Below are 25,846 nucleotides of genomic sequence, written 5' to 3' on the forward strand. Positions count from 1 at the left end.
AGAAGGAGAACCTTGAGTCTTAAATATAAAGTAGTCCTTATTTAATTGAAGGACCAACTCTCCTCTGTCAACATCAATCATAGCTTTTTCTTTGGCTAGGAAGGGTCTGCTAAGGATGATGGATTCATCCTCATCCTTCCCAGTGTCTAGGATTATGAAATCAGCTGGGATGTAAAGGCCTTCAACCTTCACTAGCACATTCTCTACTAGTCCATAAGCCTGTTTCATTGATTTGTCTGCCATCTATAGTGAGATTCTTGCAGCTTGTACCTCAAAGATTCCCAGTTTCTCCATTACAGAAAGTAGCATGAGGTTTATCCCTGACCCCAGGTCACACAGAGCCTTCTCAAAGGTCATGGTGCCTATGGTACAAGGTATGAAGAATTTTCCAGGATTCGGTTTCTTCTGAGGTATTGTCTGCCTCATTAAGTCATTCAGTTCATTGGTGAGCAAGGGGGTTCATCCTCCCAAGTTTCAGTACCAAATAACTTGGCATTCAGCTTCATGATTGCTCCTAGATATTTAGCAACTTGTTCTTCAGTGATGTCTTCATCCTCTTCAGAGGAAGAATATTCATCAGAGCTCATGAATGGCAGAAGGAAGTTCAATGGAATCTCTATTTTCTCTGTATGAACCTCAGATTCCTTTGGTTCCTCAAAGGGAAACTCCTTTTTGTCCAGAGGACATCCCATGAGGCTTTTCTCACTGGGACTCACGTCCTCGTCACTCTCTCCAGGTTCGGCCATATTGGTCATGGTTATGGCCTTGCACTCTCTCTTGGGATTTTCTTCTGTATTGCTTGGGAGAGTACTCGGAGGAGTTTCAATAATCTTCTTACTCAGCTGACCCACCTATGCCTCCAAATTTCTAATGGAGGACCTTGTTTCATTCATGAAACTTAGTGTGGTCTTGGATAGATCAAAGACTATGGTTGCCAGGCCAGAATGGCTCTATTCAGAGTTCTCTGTCTGTTGCTCAGAAGATGATAGAAAAGGCTTGCTATTGCTAAACCTATTTCTTCCACCATTATTATTGAAGCCTTGTTGAGGCTTCTGTTGGTCCTTCCATGAGAAATTTGGATGATTTCCCCATGAAGGATTATAGGTGTTTCCATAGGGTTCTCCCATGTAATTCACCTCTGCCATTGCAGAGTTCTCAGGATCATAAGCTTTTTCTTCAGAAGATGCTTCTTTAGTACTGTTGGATGCAGCTTGCAATCCAATCAAGCTTTGAGAAATCATATTGACTTGCTAAGTCAATATTTTGTTCTGAGCCAATATGGCGTTCAGAGTATCAATTTCAAGAACTCCCTTCTTTTGAGGTGTCCCATTGTTCACAAGATTCCTCTCAGAGGTGTACATGAACTGGTTATTTGCAACCATTTCAATGAGTTCCTGAGCTTCTGCAGGTGTTTTCAGATGAAGAGATCCTACTGCAGAATGGTCCAATGATATTTTTGACAACTCAGATAGACCATCATAGAATATACATATGATGCTCCATTCTGGATAAAGGCAATGCTACCTTACTGAATATACCATTTTTATCAAACGCATTCATGCAGTCCTCGCTCAACTCGAACTCAGCATCCTTCTGTAACAGTCTGGATAAAGGCAATGCTACCTTACTGAAGTCCTTGATAAATCTCCAGTAGAAACCTGCATGACCAAGGAACAAACGAACTTCCCTCACGGAGGAGGGGTAAGGTAAACTAGAAATCACATCTACCTTTGCTGGATCTACAGAAATACCAGTATTAGAAACAACGTGTCCTAGAACAATACCTTGTTTTACCATAAAGTGACATTTTTCAAAATTTAATACAAGGTTTGAACTAACACACCTGTCCAATACTCTAGCTAAACTATCCAAGCAAAGGCTAAATGAATCACGATATACGCTAAAATCATCCATGAAAACTTCCATATAGCTCTCAATAAGATCAGAAAAATGCTCATCATACACTTTTGGAAAGTAGCTGGTGCATTACACAAGCCAAAAGGCATCCTTTTGTATGCATACGTTCCAAAGGGACATGTAAAAGTAGTCTTCTCCTGATCTTCAAGAGCTATATGAATTTGAAAATAGCCTGTATAACCATCTAGAAAGCAGTAATATGATTTACCTGACAGGCGATAAAGCATCTGATCAATAAATTGCAAGGGGTTATGATACTTACGAGTAGCTTGGTTGAGGCGCCTGTAATCAATGCAAACTCTCCATGAATTTTGCATTCTAGTTGCTATGAGCTCTCCATGCTCATTCTTCACTGTTGTGACTCCAGACTTCTTGGGCACCACTTGTACTAGGCTGACCCATTTACTATCTGAGATGGGGTAAATGATATCATCTTCAAGCAGTCTGGTCACTTCTTTCTTGACAACTTCTAAGATGGTGGGATTCAACCACCTTTGAGGTTGATGGACAGGTCTTGCTCCCTCTTCTAAAAATATCCTGTGCTCACAAACTTGAGGACTGATGCCTACTATATCCGCCAAGCTCCACCTAATTGCTTTCTTGTGTCTTCTCAGCACACTAAGCAACTGCTCCTCCTGCTGGGAAGTGAGTTCCCTTGCAATCATAACTGGGAGCTTCTGGGTGTCCTCAAGGTAAGCAAACTTGAGGTGGGATGGGAGAGGCTTTAACTCCATTTTCTTCTCATGGCTAGGTACTTGATCATCTAGAGCTAGTGATGATGGCAAAGTGTCTGCATTGTGTTTAGAGGGTTTCCCCACACTTGTATCTTGCTCCATGTGTATCTCTTCTACTTCTTCTTGGTGAACTGTAGCTACAGTTTCATCTATGATATCGCACTGGAAGATGGAATGATCTTCCGGAGGGTGCTTCATAGCTTCATCTAGGTTGAAGCTCACTGCTCTGCCATCTATCTCAAAAGAGTAAGTTCCTGAGAAGGCATCTAATTTTATCTTTGAAGTCTTCAGGAATGGCCTTCCAAGCAGGATGGATAATGGTTTTCCTGAGTCATTAGGGGGCATCTCCAAAATATAGAAGTCAATAGGAAATGTGAGCCCCTTAATGCTCACTAGCACATCCTCAGCAATTCCAACCATTGTAATTATGCTTTTATCTGCCAAAACAAAACGAGCTGCCGACCTTTTTAAGGGAGGGAGCCTCAAAGCATCATATACAGACAATGGCATAATACTCACACACGCTCTTAAATCACACATGCGGTCAGAAAATGTTACACCCCCAATAGTACACGTAACCATACATGGACCTGGGTCACTGTAATTTTCAGGTATATCGCCCATTAAAGCAGATATTGAGCTCCCTAAGGGAATAGTTTCTAAATCCTGTATTCTATTCTTATGCATGCATAAATTCTTTAGAAACTTCGTATATTTAGGTACCTGGCTAATGGCATCAAAAAGTGGAATGGTTACCTCAACCTTTTTGAAGATCTCCACCATCTTTGGGTCGAGCTCCATCTGCTTTCTGGATTTCCTAGCAAGGTGTGGAAAGGGGATAGGGATGGCGTCTCTTGTAGCTTCAGCTTCCTTTGGTGCGCTATTCTCTGGTTGAGCTGCTTCTTCTTCAACCATGTCTTGTACTTCATCCTCCTCTTCGGCATCTTGTACCTCAATAGCATCTTTAACTTGAATGTTTTCCTTTAAGCTTGGCTCCTCGTGATTTCTCTCTTGCAGTGTGGTTCCAGACCTCAAAGTAATGGCATTGATGCCACCTTTGGGGTTGGGTAGAGGTTGAGAAGGAATTGCACTGGAGCTTGAAGGTTGATTGTTGGAGGTAATTAGTGAATCTATCCAGAAGATGAGAGCTTGTATGGTGGAGCTAAGACCATTCATGGAAGATTGAATTGAATTCTGAATGTCTTGGTGTCCTTGCGTCATAGTGCGAAGCATATCATCATTTGAAGAAGAAGGGGGGTAGGTGATTTGAGGGGCCTGCTGTTGGTTGTTCTGAGGCGCTTGGGACTGCCTTTGGTGAGGTGCTCTGTAAGGCTGGTTTTGGTTCTGCTGTTGATATGGTGGATGCTGCTGATACCGATTTTGCTGATTGTTATTATTATTCCACCTCTAATTTTCCTTGTTGTCTCTGCCTCCTCTGTTATAGTTGTCCCTCCATCCTTGGTTGGAGTTATCCCTCCACCCCTGGTTGGAGTTGTCTTGCCAACTTTGGTTATGGTTCCCACCTTAGTTATAGTTGCTGCCATGTTAATAGTATCCTTAATTCGGGTGGTCATAGAAGTTATGGGTAGCTGCCAAGTTGTTGTCTTCTTGTTGGAGCTGCGGACACTCATCAGTGTAATGGGTATAATCAGGACATATTCCACATACTCTTTGAGGGATCAACTGTTGACTGTGCTGTGATGGGGAAGGCTGGGGTTGTTGTTGATTCAGTTGTAGCTGCTTCAGTATGTTGGTTATCTCTCCTAGAGTTTGAGTGAGAGCAGCAGTCTCACTACTAGAGGAAACCTCCACAACAGCCTTGGGATGGTTGTTCCTATGTCTGACATTCTGGGTAGATTTAGCTAGATCAGTGATTAGTTGCCACGCTTCTGTCGCCATTTTGTACTTCTTCAGAGAGCCATTACTTGCAGCATCTAATGTAGTCTTATCTTGAGGCTTCAAGCCTTGTGTGAAGTAGCTGATCAATACCATCTGGTCAATCTTGTGGTGGGGGCATGAGTCTAGGAGATTCCTGAAGCTTTCCCAATATTCGTAAAGGGTCTCTGACTCGCCTTGGATAATGCAGGAAATCTCCTTCCTCAGCCTATCTGTAATTTTAGAAGGAAAGTATTTTTCCAGGAACTCCTTTTTGAGTAGATCCCATTTGGTAATGACTACTTCAGGTTGAGTGTAGAACCACTCCCTTGCCTTTTCCTCAAGATAAAACGGGAAGACAGACAGCAAAATAGTAGTCTCATCTGCACCATGATGCCTAACAGTTGAGCAGGCTGTTTGAAAATCCCTGAGGTGCTTGATGGGCTCCTGAGTAGGTAAGCCATGAAACTTGGGTATTAGGTTGATTAGCGCGGTCTTCAGTTCAAATTCTACAGCCAGATTTGGGTGACGCGCTAGATACAATTGCAATGTAAAGTCTGGAGCTCCCTCTTCCTGGAGAGTAATCCTTCTGGGCAAGTAAGAACAGCGTTGCAAGTACAGTTCTTAATCGATAAAAATCTTCTTATCAACTTAGAAGGGTTGTCACAAAATTAGAATAAAAATAATGGAGTAGGAATCTGATGAGCGAATGATTTATACCCTTTTTGGCATTGTTTTTACATAGTTTTTAGTATGTTTTAGTTACTTTTTATTATATTTTTATTAGTTTTTATGCAAAAATTACATTTCTGGACTTTACTATGAATTTGTGTGTTTTTCTATAATTTCAGGTATTTTCTGGCTGATCTTGAGGGACCTGAGCAAAAATCTGATTCAGAGGCTAAAAAAGGACTGCAGATGCTGTTGGATTCTGACCCTTCTGCACTCGAAGTGGATTTTCTAGAGCTACAGAAGCTCAATTGGCGCGCTCTTAATTGCGTTGGAAAGTAGACATCTTGGGCTTTCCAGAGATTTGATGGCCCAAACAGGTGTTCAAACACCGATCAGAGACCCCTTTTTTGGAGTAAAACGCCGGAACTGGCACCAGAACTAGAGTTAAATGCCCAAACTGGCACCCAAGCTGGAATTTAACTCCAAGAATGGCCTATGCACATGAAAGCTTCAATGCTCAGCCCAAGCACACACCAAGTGGGCCCCGGAAGTGGATTTCTGCACTATATGCACTTAGTTATTTATTTTCTGTAATCCCTAGTAACTAGTTTAGTATAAATAGCACTTTTTACTATTGTATTCATATACTTTATCGATCTCTAGACGTTTAGTCCTTAGACATTGGAGAGGGTGGTCATTCGGCCATGCCCAGACCTTTTTCTCTTATGTATTTTCTACGGTGGAGTTTCTACACCTCATAGATTAAGGTGCGGAGCTCTGCTGTTCTTCGTGAATTAATGCAAGTACTATTGTTTCTCTTTCAATTCACGCCTACTTCTTCTTCAAGATATACTCTCGTACTTAATTCAGTTAAGTCAGAATGAAGGGGTGACCCATGACAATCACCCACTATCTTCGTTACTCGCTTAGCCAAGATCCGCGTGCCTGACAACCATAAGCGGTCTACATGATGTTCAATGTAGTCATTGGACGACAGCCGGAGTATATTCTCTTGGGTCTCTAATACACGGACTGAGTCCGTGAGATTAGGATATTCGTGGTATAGGCTAGAACCAATTGGCAGCATTCTTGAGATCCAGAAAGTCTAAACCTTGTCTGTGGTATTTCGAGTAAGATCTGGGAAGGGATGACTGTGACGAGCTTCAAACTTGCGAATGTTGGGCGCAGTGACAGTGTGCAAAAGGATAAGGGTCCTATTCTGAAGCTAGTGAGAACCGACAGATGATTAGCCGTGCGGTAGCTGTACCTAGTATTTTTCATCCGAGACGAGAAATCCGACAGTTGATTAGCCGTGAAGAGATCGTACCTGGTATTTTTCATCCTTGAGGATCATACAGCTTGCCATGGAAGGGAGTACGCATGATTGGAAGAAGACAGTAGGAAAGCAGAGGTTCAGAAGCAACAAAGCATCTCCAAACGCTTATCTGAAATTCCCACCAATGAATCACATAAGTATCTTTATTTTATTTTATGTCTTATTTATCTTTTAATTATCAAAAACTCATAACCAATTGAATCCGCCTGACTAAGATTTACAGGATGATCATAGCTTGCTTCAAGCCGACAATCTCCGTGGGATCGACCCTTACTCACGTAAGGTATTACTTGGACGACCCAATGCACTTGCTGGAAGTTGTGCGGAGTTGTGAAAAGTGTGAATCACAATTTCGTGCACCAAGTTTTTGGTGCCGTTGCCGGGGATTGTTCGAGTTTGGACAACTGACGGTTCATCTTGTTGCTTAGATTAGGTAATTTTATTTTATGTTTAAGCTTTTTTATTTTATTTTCGAAAAAAAAATTACAAAAAAAAATTTTAGTTTTCGAAAAATTCAAATAAATAAATAAATGTTCTTTAGAGTTTTTAAGAATGAATTCTAGAGCTTCATGAGATATGTTGAAGCCTGGCTGGCTGTTAAGCCATGCCTAATCTTTTGGACCGAGGTTTCGACTTTCCATTGTAGAAAGGACATGTCTGTATTTGTTATGCTAAAGCTTGGCTGGCCATTTGGCCATGTCTAATTCTTTTGGACCGAAGCGTTAGACTAACATTGCACGAATCCTGGAATTCTTATTAAAAATTTTGAATTTCTTTATTTTCTTTTTCCAAAATATTTTCGAAAAATTACAAAAAAATTAATAAAATCATAAAAACCAAAAAAAAAATTTGTGTTTCTTGTTTAAATCTTGTGTCAAATTTTAAGTTTGGTGTCAATTGCATGTTTTTAATTTTTCTTGAATTTTCGAAAATTCATGCATTGTGTTCTTCTTTGATCTTCAGGTTGTCCTTGATGATTTTCCTTGTTTGATCTTTAATTTTTCTTATTTGGTGTTTTTTGTTGTTTTTCATATGCACTTTCGAATTCATAGTGTCTAAACATTAAAAATTTTTAAGTTTGGTGTCTTGCATGTGTTTCTTTTCTTAAAAATTTTCAAAAATATGTTCTTGATGTTCATCATGATCTTCAAAGTGTTCTTGGTGTTCATCTTGACATTCAAAGTGTTCTTGCATGCATTATTTGTTTTGATATTAAATTTTTATGTTTTGTTTCATTTTGTTGTTTTTCTCTCTCCTCATTAAAAATTCAAAAATAAAAAAAACATCTTTCCCTTATTTTACTCATAAATTTCGAAATTTTGGATTGACTTAGTCAAATTTTTTTTTTTTAAATTATGTTGTTTCTTGTTAGTCAAGTCAAAATTTCAATTTAAAAATCTTATCTTTTCAAATCTTTTTCAAAATCAAATCTTTTTCATTTTTCTTTCATGGTTTTCGAAAATTCTTCAAAATAAATTTTTCAAAAATCTTTTTCTTAATTTTATTTCATAATTTTTTAAACTATTGCTAACATTTAATGTTTTGATTCAAAAATTTCAATTCTGTGACTTTCCTATTAAGAAAGGTTTAATCTTTAAATTCTAGAATCATATCTTTTTAATTTCTATTTCAAATATTTTTCAAAACTTAATTTCAAAATCTTTTTCTAACTTCTTATCTTTTCAAAATTTATTTGCAAATCTTTTTCAAAACCACCTAACTACTTTTCTCTCTCTAATTTTCAAAAATCACTAACCACTTTTCAAAATTCTTTTTCATTAACTAATTGTTTTAAATTCTAATTTTATTTTATTTATTTTCTTAAATTTCGAACTCTAACTCATAATTAAAATAAAAACAAAAATATTTTTCTTTTCTTTTAATTAAAAATTCGAATACACTCTCTCTCTCATCTCTTTCTATTTATTTTATTTATTTACTAACACTTCTCTTCTACTTATAATTCGAACCCTCTTCCTCTCTCTGTGTTCGAATTCTTCTTCTTCTCCCTTCTTCATTATATTCTTCTATTCTTCTACTCATATAAAGGAATCTCTATACTGTGACATAGAGGATTCCTCTTCTTTTCTGTTCTCTTCTTTTTCATATGAGCAGGAACAAGGATAAGATCATTCTTGTTGAAGCTGATCCTGAATCTGAAAGGACTTTGAAGAGGAAGCTAAGAGAAGCTAAAGCAAAAAACTCTGGAGAGGACACAGCAGAAATTTTTGAAAAAGAAGACATGGCAGCCGAAAATAACAACAATAATGGAGATTCAAGGAAGATGCTTGGTGACTTTACTGCACCAAATTCTGACTTCTATGGAAGAAGCATCTCAATTCCTGTAATTGGAGCAAACAACTTTGAGCTTAAGCTTCAATTAGTTTCTCTAATGCAATAGAATTTCAAGTTTCATGGACTTCCATTGGAAGATCCTCATCAGTTTTTAGCTGAATTCTTGTAAATCTGTGACACTATTAAGACCAATGGGGTTAATCCTGAGGTCTACAGACTTATGCTTTTCCCCTTTGCTGTAAGAGACAGAGCTAGGATATGGTTGGACTCACAACCTAAAGAAAGCCTGAACTCCTGGAAAAAGTTAGTCAATGCTTTCTTGGCCAAATTCTTTTCACCTCAAAAGTTGAGCAATCTTAGAGTGGAAGTCCAAACCTTCAAACAGAAGGAAGGTGAATCCCTATATGAAGCTTGGGAAAGATACAAGCAATTGATCAGAAGGTGTCCTTCTGACATGCTTTCAGAATGGAGCATCTTATGTATATTCTATGATGGTCTGTCTGAATTGTCCAAGATGTCATTAGACCACATCTGAAGAAAACACCTGCAGAAGCCCAGGAACTTATTAAAATGGTTGCAAATAACTAGTTCATGTATACTTCTGAGAGAAATCCTGTGAATAATGGGATGACTCAGAAGAAAGGAGTTCTTGAGATTGATACTCTGAATGCTATATTGGCTCAGAATAAAATATTGACTCAGCAAGTCAATATGATTTCTCAGAATCTGACTGGAATGCAAGCTACATTCGGCAGTACTAAAGAAGCTTCCTCTGAAAAAGAAGCTTATGACCCTGAGAATCCTACAATAGAAGAAGTGAATTACATGGGAGAATGCATGCAAAAAGGGAGAATGCATGAAGAAACAAAGATTGGGAGTGTATCAATGGACGCGCACGCGCAGAAGTGGTTTCGCATAGAGACACGCAAGCATACATGCCGCGTCCGCGCGGATGGTGAATTTGCCAATCGACGCGCATGCGCCGATACTCTCACGTGGCCCACTTAAGGGCAAAACACTGGGGGCAATTTTTGAGTTGCCCAGGTGATGAGAAGACTTTTGTGTGGTTTAGAATTCACAAATGAAAGCTCATTGCAATATAGTTTCTAAACCAACAATGGTCCTTTCATACAAAAGATTGTTTATCACAAGTAACAAATCCCTAAATTTATAAACCGAAGTATTGAAGCTCGGGTCGTTCTCCCTAGAAATTGCAAACAAATGTTCTTGTTATTGGTTATGAGGTATTGTTTGGGGTTTTTGGAATAATAGGCAAGAAATGTAAATGGCAATGAAAATAAACTAACAACTAACAAAGCTCTTGACAAGGAATGAGAACTAGAAGTCCCATCCTAGTTATCCTCCTCAATTTTGACCACTATTATCCATTGCTACCACTTAGTTAACCTCTAACCATGGAGGAAAGTCAAGTGGATGAATTAACTTGATTCCACAAGTCCTAGCCAACTCCCAAGAGAAAGACTAGCTTTAGTGGTATCCAAATCAATTAGCAACTTCTAATTATCAATCAACAAAGGAATTAGATAACTCAAGCATCACTAATTACTCTACCAAAGCCAAGAGGAACAAAATCTACACTAAAATCCAACCAAGGATTTCATCAAATACTTGGAAGGCATAAAAGGTAAACAAAGTAAATTGATAACAACAATGAAATCTAACAACTACTTATTGTAAAGAATTAATAACATCAATCGAAAGAAACACAATTATTATGAATTACCTCAAATTGAATTGGAAGAAAATAGAAGGAACAAGAGTAGATCTACAATAAAGCATAGAAACAACATAAAGGAAATTACAACAAAAGAATAGAGGAATCATAAATACAACAACAAAGACTTGAGAAGAAGAAGAAGGAGAGAGCATGAATGAAAACCTAGATCTAAGAACTAATCCTAATCCTAATTCCTAATCCTAGAGAGAAGTGAGAGCTTCTCTCTCTAAAAGCTAACTTTCCCTCCAAAACTAATCTAAACTAAACTAATGATCAAACGTATCTAAAGTATGTTGATTCCCCTTCAATCCTTGGCTTAAATATCATCAGAAATGAGTTGGATTGGGCCCACAAGGCTTTAGAATGCGCTGGCCACGTATTGCTTTAAGTGGATCCTATGGCAGCAATGATGCGTGCGTGTATAGTGCATGTAGGCGTCACCTTTCGTGTAGAAAATATGGCAAATCTTATATCGTTTTGAAGCCCCGGATGTTAGCTTTCCAACGCAACTAAAACCGCATCATTTGGACCTCTGTAGCTCAAGTTATGGTCGTTTAAGTGCGAAGAGGTCGGCTTGGCAGCTTTTGCGATTCCTTCATTTCTTCATGAGTTCTCCATTTTTACATGCTTTTCATTCATTCCCTTGCTCCAATCTTTGCCTCCTCAATCTGAAATCACTCAACAAACATATCAAGGCATCTAATGAAATCAAGGTGAATTAGATTTAGCTATTTTAAGACCTAAAAACATGTTTTCACCCTTAAGCACAATTAAAGGAGAAGTTATAAAACCATGCTATTTCATTGGATAAATGTGGGTAAAAGGTTATAAAATCCCCTAAATCAAGCACAAGATAAATCCTACAAATGGGGTTTATCACCAGGCCCAAATCCAACTTGTTTCTGAGTGTATTTCATACAGAATTGAAGTCCAAGCAAAGGGGGAGCAATTAGTTTAGCCAACATGAACCTTTAGTTAGTTTTCTAGAGAGAGAGAGGCTCCCTCTTCTCTCTAGAATTAGGAATTAAAATTACATTTAGTTGTTAGATCTAGGTTTAATTCATGCTTGATTCACTTTTCTTTTGTAATTTCTTCTTCTTCTACATCTCCTCTCTCTAGTTTAGCATTTAATTCTTGTAATTCTCTACTTTTATGTTGATGCACCTTTGTTCTTCCATTTTCCTTTAATGCAATTTATGATTCATGTTCCTTTATTGTTCATTTGATTTGTTGTTGTTTAATTCCTTGCAATTGAGTAGTGTAGATTTACTTTCCTTGCAATTTTACTATGTTTTCCTTTTATGCCTTCCAAGTATTTGATAAAATGCTTGGTTGGATTTTAGAGTAGAATTTTATGCTCTTGGCTTGGGAAGGTAACTTAGGAACTCTTGAGTTACTAATGTCCAAGTGATTGACGATTGGGAGCCGTTAACGCTAGATCTTACTAATTGATTTGGTGGAGAACTAGGACTTATGGTCTTAGATTGACATAGCTCACTTGACTTTCCTTTATTAGTTAGAAGATGACTTAGTGGGGTTGATCCTTGCCAATTCTCATGTTGTGATTAGTGATTAGGATAGAGATCCTTGACCACCAAACCTTGCCAAGGTCTTTTTAGTTATTAGTTTATTTTCATTGCCATTTACATTTCATGTCTCTTATCAAAAACCCCAAAACATAATTCATAACCAATAACAAGACACTTTGTTTCAATTCCTAGGGATAATGACCCGAGGTTTAAATACTTCGATTTATAGATTTTAGGGGTTTGTACTTGTGACAAACAAATTTTTGTATGAAAGGACTATTGTTTGGTTTAGAAACTATACTTGCAACGAAAATTCATTTGTGAATTTCTAAACCGTCAAAAGTCCTCTCATCAACGGCTCAGCTAAGATTCCATTAGGATTAATTGAAGACATGATTGTAAGGGTTGGAACCTTTGCATTTCCTACAGACTTTGTAGTCTTAGACATGGAGGAACACAAGAATGTGTCCATCATCCTCGGAAGACCTTGCCCTGGCCACAGGAAGGACCCTCATTGACGTGGAAAAGGGGAAAGTGACCCTGAGAGTCAATGAGGATGAATTTGTCCTGGATGCCACTAAGGCAATGAAGTATCCGGATGTATTCGAGGAGTGCATGCGAATGACATCATTGATTCTCTGGTGGAAGAGACACATGCAGTTGAGAGCCTAGAGAAGGAGCTGAATGACATCCTTGAGGATGCCAGCTCTGACGAGGAGGTGTCGGAACAGCAGGAGAAGGCTTCAAAAGCTCCTAAAGTGGAGGATGGACCTCCGAAACTCGAGTTCAAGCCGCTGCCATCATCTTTGAAATACGTGTTTCTCAGAAACAGTGACACTTACCCTGTAATCATAAGTTCTTCCCTTAAGCCACAAGAGGAAGAAGCACTGATTCAGGTGCTGAAGACACACAAAACGGCTCTAGGCTGGACCATAAGTGACTTAAAGGGGATTAGCCCAACTCGTTGCATGCACAAGATAAGGCTCGAGGATGATACCAGACCTGTGGTACAACCGCAAAGGCAGCTGAATCCCACCATGAAGGAAGTGCTGCAGAAAGAAGTCACTAAGCTCTGGGAGGCCGGGATTATCTATCCCATCTCAAATATATCCCTTGGGCCAGTCCTGTCCAGGTTGTACCCAAAAAGGGAGGGATGACAGTGGTCCATAATGAAAAAAATGAACTGATCCCCACAAGGACAGTGACAGGGTGGCGCATGTGCATTGATTATAGAAGACTCAATAATGCCACAAGTAAGGACCATTTCCCTCTGCCGTTCATACACCAGATGCTAGAGAGACTAGCTCGACATGCCTTTTACTGCTTCCTGGATGGATATTCAGGCTACAATCAAATTGCAATAGATCTCCTAGATCAAGAAAAGACAATATTTACATGCCCATATGTAGTGTTTGCTTACAAGAGGATGCCATTTGGCCTCTGCAATGCACCTGCCACCTTTCAAAGGTGTTTTCTCTCCATCTTTTTAGACATGGTTGAGAAATTCCTTGAAGTATTCATGGATGATTTCTCTGTCTTTGGGGATTCCTTTGATTCCTGCCTTGACCATCTGGCCCTAGTTCTGAAACGATGCCAAGAAACTAACCTAGTTTTAAACTGGGAGAAATGCCATTTCATGGTAACTGAAGGCATTGTTCTTGGACACCGAATTTCCAATAAGGGGATAGAGGTCGATCAGGCCAAGGTGGAAGTAATTGAGCGGTTACCACCACCTATTACTCTTATGGCAATCAGAAGCTTCTTAAGACATGTAGGATTCTACAGGAGGTTTATCAAAGATTTCTCCAAAATTGCAAAACCACAGTGCAATCTCTTTGCCACTGGCACTCCTTTTATTTTTAATAAAGAGTGTAGGGGGCCTGGTGCACGAAATTGTGATCTTAATGGCGCCAACAACTTGGTACGCACAATTGTAATCTCAACTCTTTTTCACAACTTTGCACAACTGACGAGCAAATGCACTGGGTCGTCCAAGTAATAAACCTTACCTGAGTAAGGGTCGATCCCACGGAGATTGTCGGCTTGAAGCAAGCTATGGTCATCATTGTAAATCTCAGTCAGGTAGATTTAAATGGTTATGAGGTTTTGATAATTAAAATATAAATAAAATATAAAATAAGATAGAAATACTTATGTAATTCGTTGGTGGGATTTCAGATAAGCGTATGGAGATGCTTTGTTGCTTCTGAACCTATGCTTTTCTACTTCCTTCTTCCAACCATGCGTTACCTCCTTCCATGGCAAGCTGTATGATCCTCTCGGATGAAAACAATTCTATATGCACTGTCACCGCACGGCTAATCATCTGTCAGTTCCCGCTAGCGTCGGAATAGGACCATTGTCCTTTTGCACACTGTCACTTGCACCCCACATTCGCAGGTTTGAAGCTCGTCACAGTCATCCCTTCTCAGATCCTACTCGGAATACCACAGACAAGGTTTAGACAATCCGGATCTCAGGAATGCTGGTGCACGAAATAGCGATCATCAACAATGGCGCCAAAGACTTGGTGCTCTCAAACGTGAATCACACTTTGTCACAACTTCGAACAACTAACCAGCAAGTGCACTGGGTCATCCAAGTAATAAACCTTACGTGAGTAAGGGTCGATCCCACAGAGATTGTCGGCTTGAAGCAAGCTATGGTCACCTTGTAAATCTCCGTCAGGCGGATTCAAATGGTTATGGTGAATTGATAATAAAAAATATAAATAAAATATAAACTAGGATAGAGATACTTATGTAATTCATTAGTGAGAATTTCAGATAAGCGTATAGAGATGCTTTCGTTCCTCCTGAACCTCTGCTTTCCTGCTGTCTTCATCCAATCATTCATACTCCCTTCCATGGTAAGCTTATGCAGGGCATCACCGTTGTCAATGGCTACATCACGTCCTCTCAGTGAAAATTGTCCAAAATGCACTGTCACCGCACGGCTATTCGTCTGTCGGTTCTCGATCATACTGGAATAGGATTCAGTCATCCTTTTGCGTCTGTCACTACGCCCAGCACTCGCGAGTTTGAAGCTCGTCACAGCCATCCCTTCCCAGTTCCTACTCGGAATACCACAGACAAGGTTTAGACTTTTCGGATCTCAAGAATGGCTGCCAATAATTCTAGCCTATACCACGAAGACTCTGATCTCATGGAATGGAAGGTTTGGTTTTCAGGCGAGGCAACCATGCCTCATGAACCAGAAGGCTAAGAGATATGCACTTAAGCGATTGCAAGTAGAACGGAGGTGTTTGTCAGGCACGCGTTCATGGGTGAGAATGATGATGAGTGTCACAGATCATCACCTTCCTCAGGTTGAAGAACAAGTGTATATCTTAGATAAGAAATTGGCTTGAGTTGAATAGAAAAACAATAGTACTTTGCATTAATTCACGAGGAACAGCAGAGCTCCACACCTTAATCTATGGTGTGTAGAAACTCTACCATTGAAAATACATAAGAACAAGGTCCAGGCATGGCCGAGAGGCCAGCCTCCATGATCTTAGAACTAAACATCCAAAGATGTTCCAAAAGCTCTAAATACAATAGTAAAAAGTCCTATTTATGCTAAACTAGTTACTAGGGTTACAGAGATAAGTAAATGATGCAGAAATCCACTTAAGGGGCCCACTTGGTGTGTGCTTGGGCTGAGCATTGAAGCTTTCACGTGGAGAGGTCTTTCTTGGAGTTAAACGCCAGTTTATAACCTGTTTTTGGCGTTTAACTCCACTTTGCAACCTGTTTCTGGCGTTTGACTCTAGAATAGGGCAGGGAGCTGGCGTTGAACGCCAGTTTGCGTCATCTACACTCAGGCAAAGTATGGACTACTATATATTTATAGAAATCTCTGGATGTCTACTTTCCCACGCAATTGAGAGCGCATCATTTGGAGTTCTGTATTTCCAGAAAATCTATTTTGAGTACAGAGAGGTCAGAATCCAACAGCATCTGCAGTCCTTCTTCAACCTCTGAATCTGATTTTTGCTCAAGTCCCTCAATTTCAGCCAGAAAATACCTGAAATCACAAAAAAACACACAAACTCATAGTAAAGTCCATAAATGTGATTTTTATTTAAAAACTAATAAAAATATACTGAAAACAAATTAAATCATACTAAAAACTATGTAAAAACAATGCCAAAAAGCGTATAAATTATCCGCTCATCACAACACCAAACTTAAATTGTTGCTTGTCCCTAAGCAACTGAAAATCAAAGAGGATAAAAAGAAGAGAATATACTATAAATTCCAAAATATCAATGAAACTTAGCTCCAATCAGATGAGTGGGACTAGTAGCTTTTTGCCTCTTGAATAGTTTTGGCATCTCACTTTATCCATTGAAGTTCAGAATGATTGGCATCTATAGGAACTTAGAATTTAGATAGTGTTATTGATTCTCCTAGTTCAATATGTTGATTCTTGAACACAGCTACTTTATAAGTCTTGGCCGTGGCCCTAAGAACTTTGCTTTCCAGTATTACCACCGAATACATAAATGCCACACACACATAACTGGGTGAACCTTTTCATATTGTGACTCAGCTTTGCTAAAGTCCCCAATTAGAGGTGTCCAGGGTTCTTAAGCACACTCTTCTTTTGCTTTGGACCTCGACTTTAACCGCTCAGTCTCAAGTTTTCACTTCACACCTTCACGCCACAAGCACATGGTTAGGGACAGCTTGGTTTAGCTGCTTAGGCTAGGATTTTATTCCTTTAGGCCCTCCTATGCACTGATGCTCAAAGCCTTGGATCCTTTTTATTACCCTTGCCTTTTGGTTTTAAGGGCTATTGGCTTTTTGCTCTTGCCTTTTGGTTTAAAGAGCTTTTGGCTTTTTCTGCTTGCTTTTTCTTTTTCTTTTTTTTTGTTTTATTTTTTTTGCTAATTTTTTTTCTCTCTTTTCCTTTTTTTTCGCAAGCTTTTGTATTCACTGCTTTTTCTTGCTTCAAGAATCATTTTTATGATTTTTCAGATCATCAAATAACATTTCTCCTTTTTCCTTATTCTTCAAGAGCTAACATATTTAATATTCATAAACCACAATATCAAAAGTATTCATAAACCACATATTTAATATTCATAAACCACATATTTAATATTCATTTTTCAAGTATTCATTCGGAAAACAAAAAGTATTGTCACCACATCAAAATAATTAAACTAGTTTGAAGGATGAATTCGAAACCCTGTACTTCTTATTCTTTTGTTTTTTAGAACATTTTTCATTTAAGAGAGGTGATGGATTCATAGGACATTCATAACTTTAAGGCATAGACACGTAGACACTAGTGATCATGTAATAAGACACAAACATAAATAAACATGAGGCATAAAACCAAAAAACAGAAAAAATAAGAACAAAGAGATTAAGGAACGGGTCCACTGATGAGCGGATAATTTATACGCTTTTTGGCATTGTTTTTAGTATGTTTTTAGTAGAATCTAGTTACTTTTAGGGATGTTTTTATTAGTTTTTATGTTAAATTCACATTTCTGGACTTTACTATGAGTTTGTGTATTTTTCTGTGATTTCAGGTATTTTCTGGCTGAAATTGAGGGACTTGAGCAAAAATCAGATTCAGAGGTTGAAGAAGGACTGCTGATGTTGTTGGATTCTGACCTCCCTGCACTCAAAGTGGATTTTCTGGAGCTACAGAACTGAAAATGACGCGCTTCCAATTGCGTTGGAAAATAGACATCCAGGGCTTTCTAGAAATGTATAATAGTCCATAGTTTGGCCGAGTTTAGACGACGTAAAAGGGCATTGAACGCCAGTTCTACGCTGCTGTCTGGAGTTAAACACCAGAAACAAGTCACAAACCAGAGTTGAACGCCAGAAATACGTTACAACCTGGCGTTCAACTCCAGAAAGAGCCTCTGCATGTGTAACATTCAAGCTCAGCCCAAGCACACACCAAGTTGGCCCCGGAAGTGGATTTATGCATCAATTACTTACTTCTGTAAACCCTAGTAGCTAGTTTATTATAAATAGGACTTTTTACTATTGTATTAGACATCTTCGGATAATCCTGGATTGTATTTTTGATCCTGTGATCTCGTTTTTGGGGGCTGGCCTCTCGGCCATGCCTGAACCTTTCACTTATGTATTTTCAACGGTAGAGTTTCTACACTCCATAGATTAAGGTGTGGAGCTCTGCTGTTCCTCAAAGATTAATGTAAAGTACTACTGTTTTCTATTCAATTCAACTTATTCTGCTTCTAAGATATTCATTCGTACTTCAACCTGAATGTGATGAACGTGACAATCATCATCATTCCCTATGAACGCGTGCTTGACAACCACTTCCCTTCTACCTCAGATTGAATGAGTATCTCTTCGATCTCTTAATCAGAATCTTCGTGGTGTAAGCTAGATTGATGGCGGCATTCATGAGAGTCTAGAAAGTCTAAACCTTGTCTGTGGTATTCCGAGTAGGACTCTGGGATTGAATGACTGTGACGAGCTTCAAACTCGCGAGTACTGGGCGTAGTGACAGACGCAAAAGGAGGGTGAATCCTATTCCAGTATGATCGAGAACCTCAGATGATTAGCCGTGCTGTGACAGAGCATTTGGACCGTTTTCACAAGAGGATAGGATGCAGCCATTGGCAAGGGTGATGCCTCCAGACGATTAGCCATGCAGTGACAGCGCATCGGACCATTTTCCAGAGAGGATCAAAAGTAGCCATTGACAACGGTGATGTCCTTACATAAAGCTAGCCATAGAAAGGAGTAAGACTGATTGGATGAAGACAGCAGGAAAGCAGAGGTTTAGAGGGACGAAAGCATCTCCATGCATTCATCTGAAATTCTCACCAAGGATTTACATAAGTATTTCTATCCCTATTTTATTATTAATTTTCGAAAACTCCATAACCATTCTATATCTGCCTGACTGAGATTTACAAGATGACCATAGCTTGCTTCATACCAACAATCTCCGTGGGATCGACCCTTACTCGCGTAAGGTTTATTACTTGGACGACCCAGTGCACTTGCTGGTTAGTTGTGCGAAGTTGTGATAAAAAGTTGAGATTACAATTGAGCGTACCATGTTGATGGCGCCATTGATGATCACAATTTCGTGCACCAAGTTTTTGGCGCCGTTGCCGGGGATTGTTCGAGTTTGAACAACTGACGGTTCATCTTGTTGCTCAGATTAGGTAATTTTCTTTTTGTTTTATTTTCAAAAATTTTTCAAAAAGTTTTCAAAAATATCTCATCTATTTTCGAAAAAAAATGTTTTCAAAATAAAAAATAATATATTTTTTTCTTCAGAATTTTTAAGAATGAATTCTAGTGTTTCATGATAATTTGTTGAATCCTGGCTGGCTGTGAAGCCATGTCCAAATTCCTTTGGACTGAGGATTCAACTAATCACTTCAATGCATGTAATTACATACTAAAGCTTGGCTGGCTATTAAGCCATGCCTAACCCTCAGATTGGAGCTTTTGAATAAGAATACAAAATTCCTGGAATTCATTTTAAAAATTTTGGAATCCTTATTTTTCTTTTTCTTTTCCAAATGATTCTCGAAAAATATAAAATAAAAATCCAAAAAAAAAATAAAAAAATCATAAAAATAAAAAATATTTCATGTTTCTTGTTTGAGTCTTGAGTCAAGTTGAAAGTTTGGTGTCAATTGTATATTCATCTTGCATTTTTCGAAAAAATTCATGCATTCATAGTGTTCTTCATGATCTTCAAGTTGTTCTTGGTAAGTCTTCTTGTTTGATCTTGATGTTTTCATGTTTTGTGTATTTTCTTGTTTTTCATGTGCATTTTTGCATTCATAGTGTCTGAACATGAAAGATTTCTAAGTTTGGTGTCTTGCATATTTTCTTTGCATATAAAAATTTTCAAAAATATGTTCTTGATGTTCATCATGATCTTCATAGTTTTCCTGGTGTTCATCTTGACATTCATAGCATTCTTGCATGCATTCATTGTTTTGATCCATAACTTTCATGCATTGCATCATTTTTCTTGTTTCTCTCTCTCATCATAAAAAAATTCAAAAATAAAAAAAAATATCTTTCCCTTTTTCTCTCTCATAAATTCAAAAATTAGATTTGACTTTTTCAAAAATTTTTAAAATCTAGTTATTTTTATGAGTTAAATCAAATTTTCAATTTAAAAATCTCATCTTTTTTCAAAATCTTTTTCAAAAATTAAATCTTTTTCATTTTTTCTTATTTATTTTCGAAAATTATAAAAATATTTTTCAAAAACCTTTTTCTTATCTTTATCTCTTAATTTTCGAAAATAATATCACCAATTAATGTTTTGATTCAAAAATTTCAAGTTTGTTACTTACTTGTTAAGAAAGATTCAAACTTTAAGTTCTAGAATCATATCCTATGATTTCTTGTGAATCAAGTCATTAATTGTGATTTTAAAAATCAAATCTTTTTCAAAACTAATTTCAATCATATCTTTTCAAAAATATCCTCTTATCTTATCTTTTTCAAAAATTTGATTTCAAAATATCTTTTCTAACTTCCTAACTTCCTACCTTTTCAAAATTTGTTTCAACTAACTAACTAACTTTTTGTTTGTCTCTTATCTTTTTCAAAACTACCTAACTAACTCTCTCTCTCTCTAATTTTCGAAAATATCTTCCCTCTTCTTCAAAATTTCTTTTTAATTAACTAATTATTTTAATTTTTGATTTTAATTTTCGAAAACTAACCTTTTTTTTCAAAAACTATTTTCGAAAATCACTAACCCCTTTTCAAAAATAATTTTCGAAAATCCTTCTCCCTCATCTCCTTCTAATTATTTATTCATCTACTAACACTTCTCTTCATCTCACATCACTGCTCCTATCCTTACCCTTGTGTTTGGATTCTTCATTCTTCTTCACCCCTATTCCTTTTCTTCTTCTACTAACAATAAGGAACCTCTTTACTGTGACATAGAGAATTCCTCTTCTTTTCTTGTTATCTTCTCTTTCTTATGAGCAGGAACAAGGAAAAAGGCATTCTTGTTGAAGCTGATCCAGAATCTGAAAGGACTCTGAAGAGGAAACTAAGAGAAGCTAAATTACAACAATCCAGAGACAACCTTATTGAAAATTTCGAACAAGTAAAGGAGATGGCAGCCGAACCCAACAACAATAATGCAAGGAGAATGCTTGGTGACTTTACTGCACCTAATTCCAATTTACATGGAAGAAGCATCTCCATTCCTGCCATTGGAGCAAACAACTTTGAGCTAAAACCTCAATTAGTTTCTTGATGCAGCAGAACTGCAAGTTTCATGGACTTCCATCTGAAGATCCTTTTCAGTTCTTAACTGAATTCTTGCAGATATGTGATACTATTAAGACTAATGGAGTAGATCCTGAAGTCTACAGGCTCATGATTTTCCCTTTTGCTGTAAGAGACAGAGCTAGAGTGTGGTTGGACTCTCAACCCAGAGATAGCCTGAACTCTTGGGACAAGCTGGTCACGGCTTTCTTAGCCAAGTTCTTTCCTCCTCAAAAGCTGAGCAAGCTTAGAGTGGATGTTCAAACCTTCAGACAGAAAGAAGGTGAATCCCTCTATGAAGCTTGGGAAAGATACAAGCAACTGACCAAAAAGTGTCCTTTTGACATGCTTTCAGAATGGACCATCCTGGATATATTCTATGATGGTCTATCTGAATTGGCTAAGATGTCATTGGATGTTTCTGCAGGTGGATCCATTCACCTAAAGAAAACGCCTGCAGAAGCTCAAGAACTCATTGACATGGTTGCTAATAACCAGTTCATGTACACTTCTGAGAGGAATCCTGTGAGTAATGGGAGGCCTATGAAGAAGGGAGTTCTTGAAATTGATACTCTGAATGCCATATTGGCTCAGAACAAAATATTGACTCAGCAAGTCAATATGATTTCTCAGAGTCTGAATGGAATGCAAGCTGCATCCAACAGTACTCAAGAGGCATCTTCTGAAGAAGAAGCTCATGATCCTGAAAACCCTGCAATAGCAGAGGTAAATTATATGGGTGAACCTTATGGAAACACCTATAACCCATCATGGAGAAATCATCCAAATTTCTCATGGAAGGATCAAAAGCCTCAACAAGGCTTTAATAATGGTGGAAGAAATAGGTTTAACAATAGTAAACCTTTTCCATCATCCACTCAGCAACAGACAGAGAACTCTGAACAAAATACCTCTAATTTAGCAAACTTAGTCTCTGATCTATCTAAGGCCAGCTAAGTAAAAGGATCACTGAAATCCCTCCTAGTACTCTCCCAAGCAATACAGAAGAAAATCCAAAAGGAGAGTGCAAGGCCATTGAATTAATCACCATGGCCGAACCTGTGAAGGAAGGAAAGGACGTGAATCCCAAGGAGGAAGACCTCCTAGGATGTCCAGTGATCAATAAGGAGCTTCCCTTTGAGGAACCAAAGGAATTTGAGACTCATCTAGAGACCATAGAGATTCCATTAAACCTCCTTATGTCATTCATGAGCTCTGATGAGTATTCCTCTTCTGAAGAGAATGAGGATGTTACTGAAGAGCAAGCTGCCAAGTTTCTTGGTGCAATCATGAAGCTGAATGCCAAATTATTTGGTATTGAGACTTGGGAAGATGAACCTCCCTTGTTCACCAATGAACTAAGTGATCTGGATCAACTGAGATTGCCTCAGAAGAAACAGGATCCTGGAAAGTTCTTAATACCTTGTACCATAGGCACCATGACCTTTGAGAAGGCTTTGTGTGACCTTGGTTCAGGGATAAACCTCATGCCCCTCTCTGTAATAGAGAAACTGGGAATCTATGGGGTGCAAGCCACTAAAATCTCATTAGAGATGGCAGACAATTCAAGAAAATAGGCTTATGGACAAGTAGAGGACGTGTAAGTAAAGGTTGAAGGCCTTTACATCCCTGCTGATTTCATAGTCCTGGATACTGGGAAGGATGAGGATGAATTCATCATCCTTGGAAGACCCTTCCTAGCCATAGCAAGAGCTGTGATTGATGTGGACAGAGGAGAATTGATCCTTCAATTAAATGAGGACAACCTTATGTTTAAAACCCAAGGATCTCTCTCTGTACCAATGGAGAGGAAGCATAAAAAGCTTCTCTCACTGTAGAGTCAACCAGAGCCCCCACAGTCAAACTTTAAGTTTGGTGTTGGGAGGCCACAACCAAACTCTAAGTTTGGTGTTGAACTCCCATATCCAAACTCTAAGTTTGGTGTTGGGGAGTCTCAACAATGCTCTGAATATCTGTGAGGCTCCATGAGAGCCCACTGTCAAGCTATTGACATTAAAGAAGTGCTTGTTGGGAGGCAACCTAATTTTTATCTAATTTTATTTTTCTTGTTCTTTCATGTTTTATTAGGTTCATGATCATGTGGAGTCACAAAATAAATATAAAAAGTGAAAACAGAATCAAAAACAGCAGAAGAAAAATCACACCCTGGAGGAGGATCTCACTGGCATTTAAACGCTAGTAAGAAGCATCTGGCTGGCGTTCAACGCCAGAACAAAGCATGGTTCTGGCGCTGAACGCCCAAAATGGGCAGCATCTGGGCGTTTGAATGCCAAAATTGCACCCTGGAGAAGAGCTGGCGCTGAACACCCAGAACAAGCATGGTTCTGGCGTTCAACGCCAGAAATGGGCAACAAATGGGCGTTCAACGCCCAGAACAAGCACCAATCTGGCACTGAACGCCCAGAGTTGTGTGCAAGGGCATTTTGCATGCCTAATTTGGTGCAAGGTTGTAAATCCTTGAACACCTCAGGATCTGTGGACCCCACAGGATCACCTCAGGATCTGTAGACCCCACAGGATCCCCACCTACCCCCACTCACTTCCTCTCACCCTCTTTCACACAATCCCATAAACACTCTTCCCCAAAACTCTTCACCAATCACCTCAATCTCTCTTCCCTATCACCACTTCACCACTCACATCCACCCACTCTTCCCCATAAACCTACCTCATAAACACCACCTACCTTCAAAATTCAAAATCAATTTCCCACCCAAACCCACCCTAATGGCCGAAACCTTACCCCCCCTCCCTTCCCTATATATAGCCCTCCATTCTTCCTCATTTTCACACAACACAACCCTCTCTTCCCCTTCTTTGCCGAAACACATCTCTCTCTCCCTCTCCTCCATTTCTTCTTCTTCTTCATCTATTCTTTCTTTTCTTGCTCGAGGGCGAGCAAAATTCTAAGTTTGGTGTGGTAAAAGCATAAGCTTTTTATTTTTCCATTACCATTGATGGCACCTAAGACCGGAGAATCCTCTAGAAAAGGGAAAGGGAAGACAAAAGCTTCCACCTCCGAGTCATGGGAGATGGAAAGATTCATCTCCAAAGCTCATCAAGACCACTTCTATGATGTTGTGGCCAAGAAGAAGGTGATCCCTGAGGTCCCTTTCAAGCTCAAGAAGAATGAGTATCCGGAGATCCGACATGAAATCCAAAACCCATCCAACAAAACCCATCCAACAAGTCGGCATCCTAATGATTCAAGAGTTCTAAGCCAATGCATGGATCACTAGGAACCATGATCAAAGTAAGAACCCGGACCCAAAGAATTATCTCACCATGGTTCGGGGGAAATACTTAGATTTTAGTCCGGAAATGTGAGGTTGGCGTTTAAATTGCCTTTGATGCAAGGAGATGCACGCCCCTACACTAGAAGGGTCAACTTTAATCAAAGGTTGGACCAAGTTCTCATGGACATATGTGTGGAAGGAGCTCAATGGAAGATTGACTCCAAAGGCAAGCCGGTTCAACTAAGAAGACTGGACCTCAAGCCTGTAGCTAGAGGATGGTTAGAGTTCATACAACGCTCCATCATCCCCACTAGCAACCGATCCGAAGTTACTGTGGATCGGGCCATCATGATTCATAGCATCATGATTAGAGAGGAAGTAGAAGTTCATGAAGTCATCTCCCTTGAACTCTACAAAATAGCCGAAAAGCCCTCCCCCATGGCAAGGCTAGCTTTTCCTCATCTTATTTGCCATCTATGTTACTCAGCTGGAGCTTTCATTGAAGGAGACATTCCCATTGAGGAAGAGAAGCCCATCACTAAGAAAAGGATGGAGCAAGCAAGAGAGCCCATTCATGGAGCTCAAGAGGCGTATGAAGCTCATCACCATGAGATCCCGGAGATGCCTCAAATGCATTTTCCTCCACAAAACTATTGGGAGCAAATCAACACCTCCCTAGGAGAATTAAGTTCCAACATGGGACAACTAAGGGTGGAACATCAAGAGCACTCCATCATCCTTCATGAAATTAGAGAAGATCAAAAAGCAATGAGGGAGGAGCAACAGAGACAAGGAAGAGACATAGAAGAGCTCAAGGACATCATTGGTTCCTCAAGAAGGAAATGCCACCATCACTAAGGTGGACTCATTCCTTGTTCTTACATTCTCTGTTTTTCATTTCTATGTTAAGTGCTTATCTAAGTTTGTGTCTTCATTACATGATCATTAGTATTTAGTAACTTTTTCTTAAAGTTATGAATGTCCTATGAATCCATCACCTCTCTTAAATGAAAACTGTTTTAATTCAAAAGAACAAGAAGTACATGAGTTTCGAATTTATCCTTGAACTTAGTTTAATTATATTGATGTGGTGACAATGCTTCTTATTTTCTGAATGAATGCTTGAACAGTGCATATGTCTTTTGAAATTGTTGTTTAAGAATGTTAAATATGTTGGTTCTTGAAAGAATGATGATAAGGAGACATGTTATTTGATAATCTGAAAAA

At 38.8% G+C, this 25,846-nt stretch overlaps 1 non-coding gene across 1 annotated transcript; it reads right to left on the minus strand.

Moving 5' to 3' along the window:
- Positions 1–21,605: 21,605 nt before the first annotated feature.
- On the minus strand, positions 21,606–21,713 carry LOC148580116 (small nucleolar RNA R71). Its single transcript, XR_015896401.1, has one exon. It is a non-coding gene; the product is annotated as a small nucleolar RNA R71 (small nucleolar RNA).
- Between the last annotated feature and the right edge of the window lie 4,133 nt (positions 21,714–25,846).

The sequence above is a fragment of the Arachis ipaensis genome, chromosome B10, assembly GCF_059453495.1.
Source record: "Arachis ipaensis isolate K30076 ecotype BB chromosome B10, ASM5945349v1, whole genome shotgun sequence".
Lineage (NCBI taxonomy): Eukaryota > Viridiplantae > Streptophyta > Magnoliopsida > Fabales > Fabaceae > Arachis > Arachis ipaensis.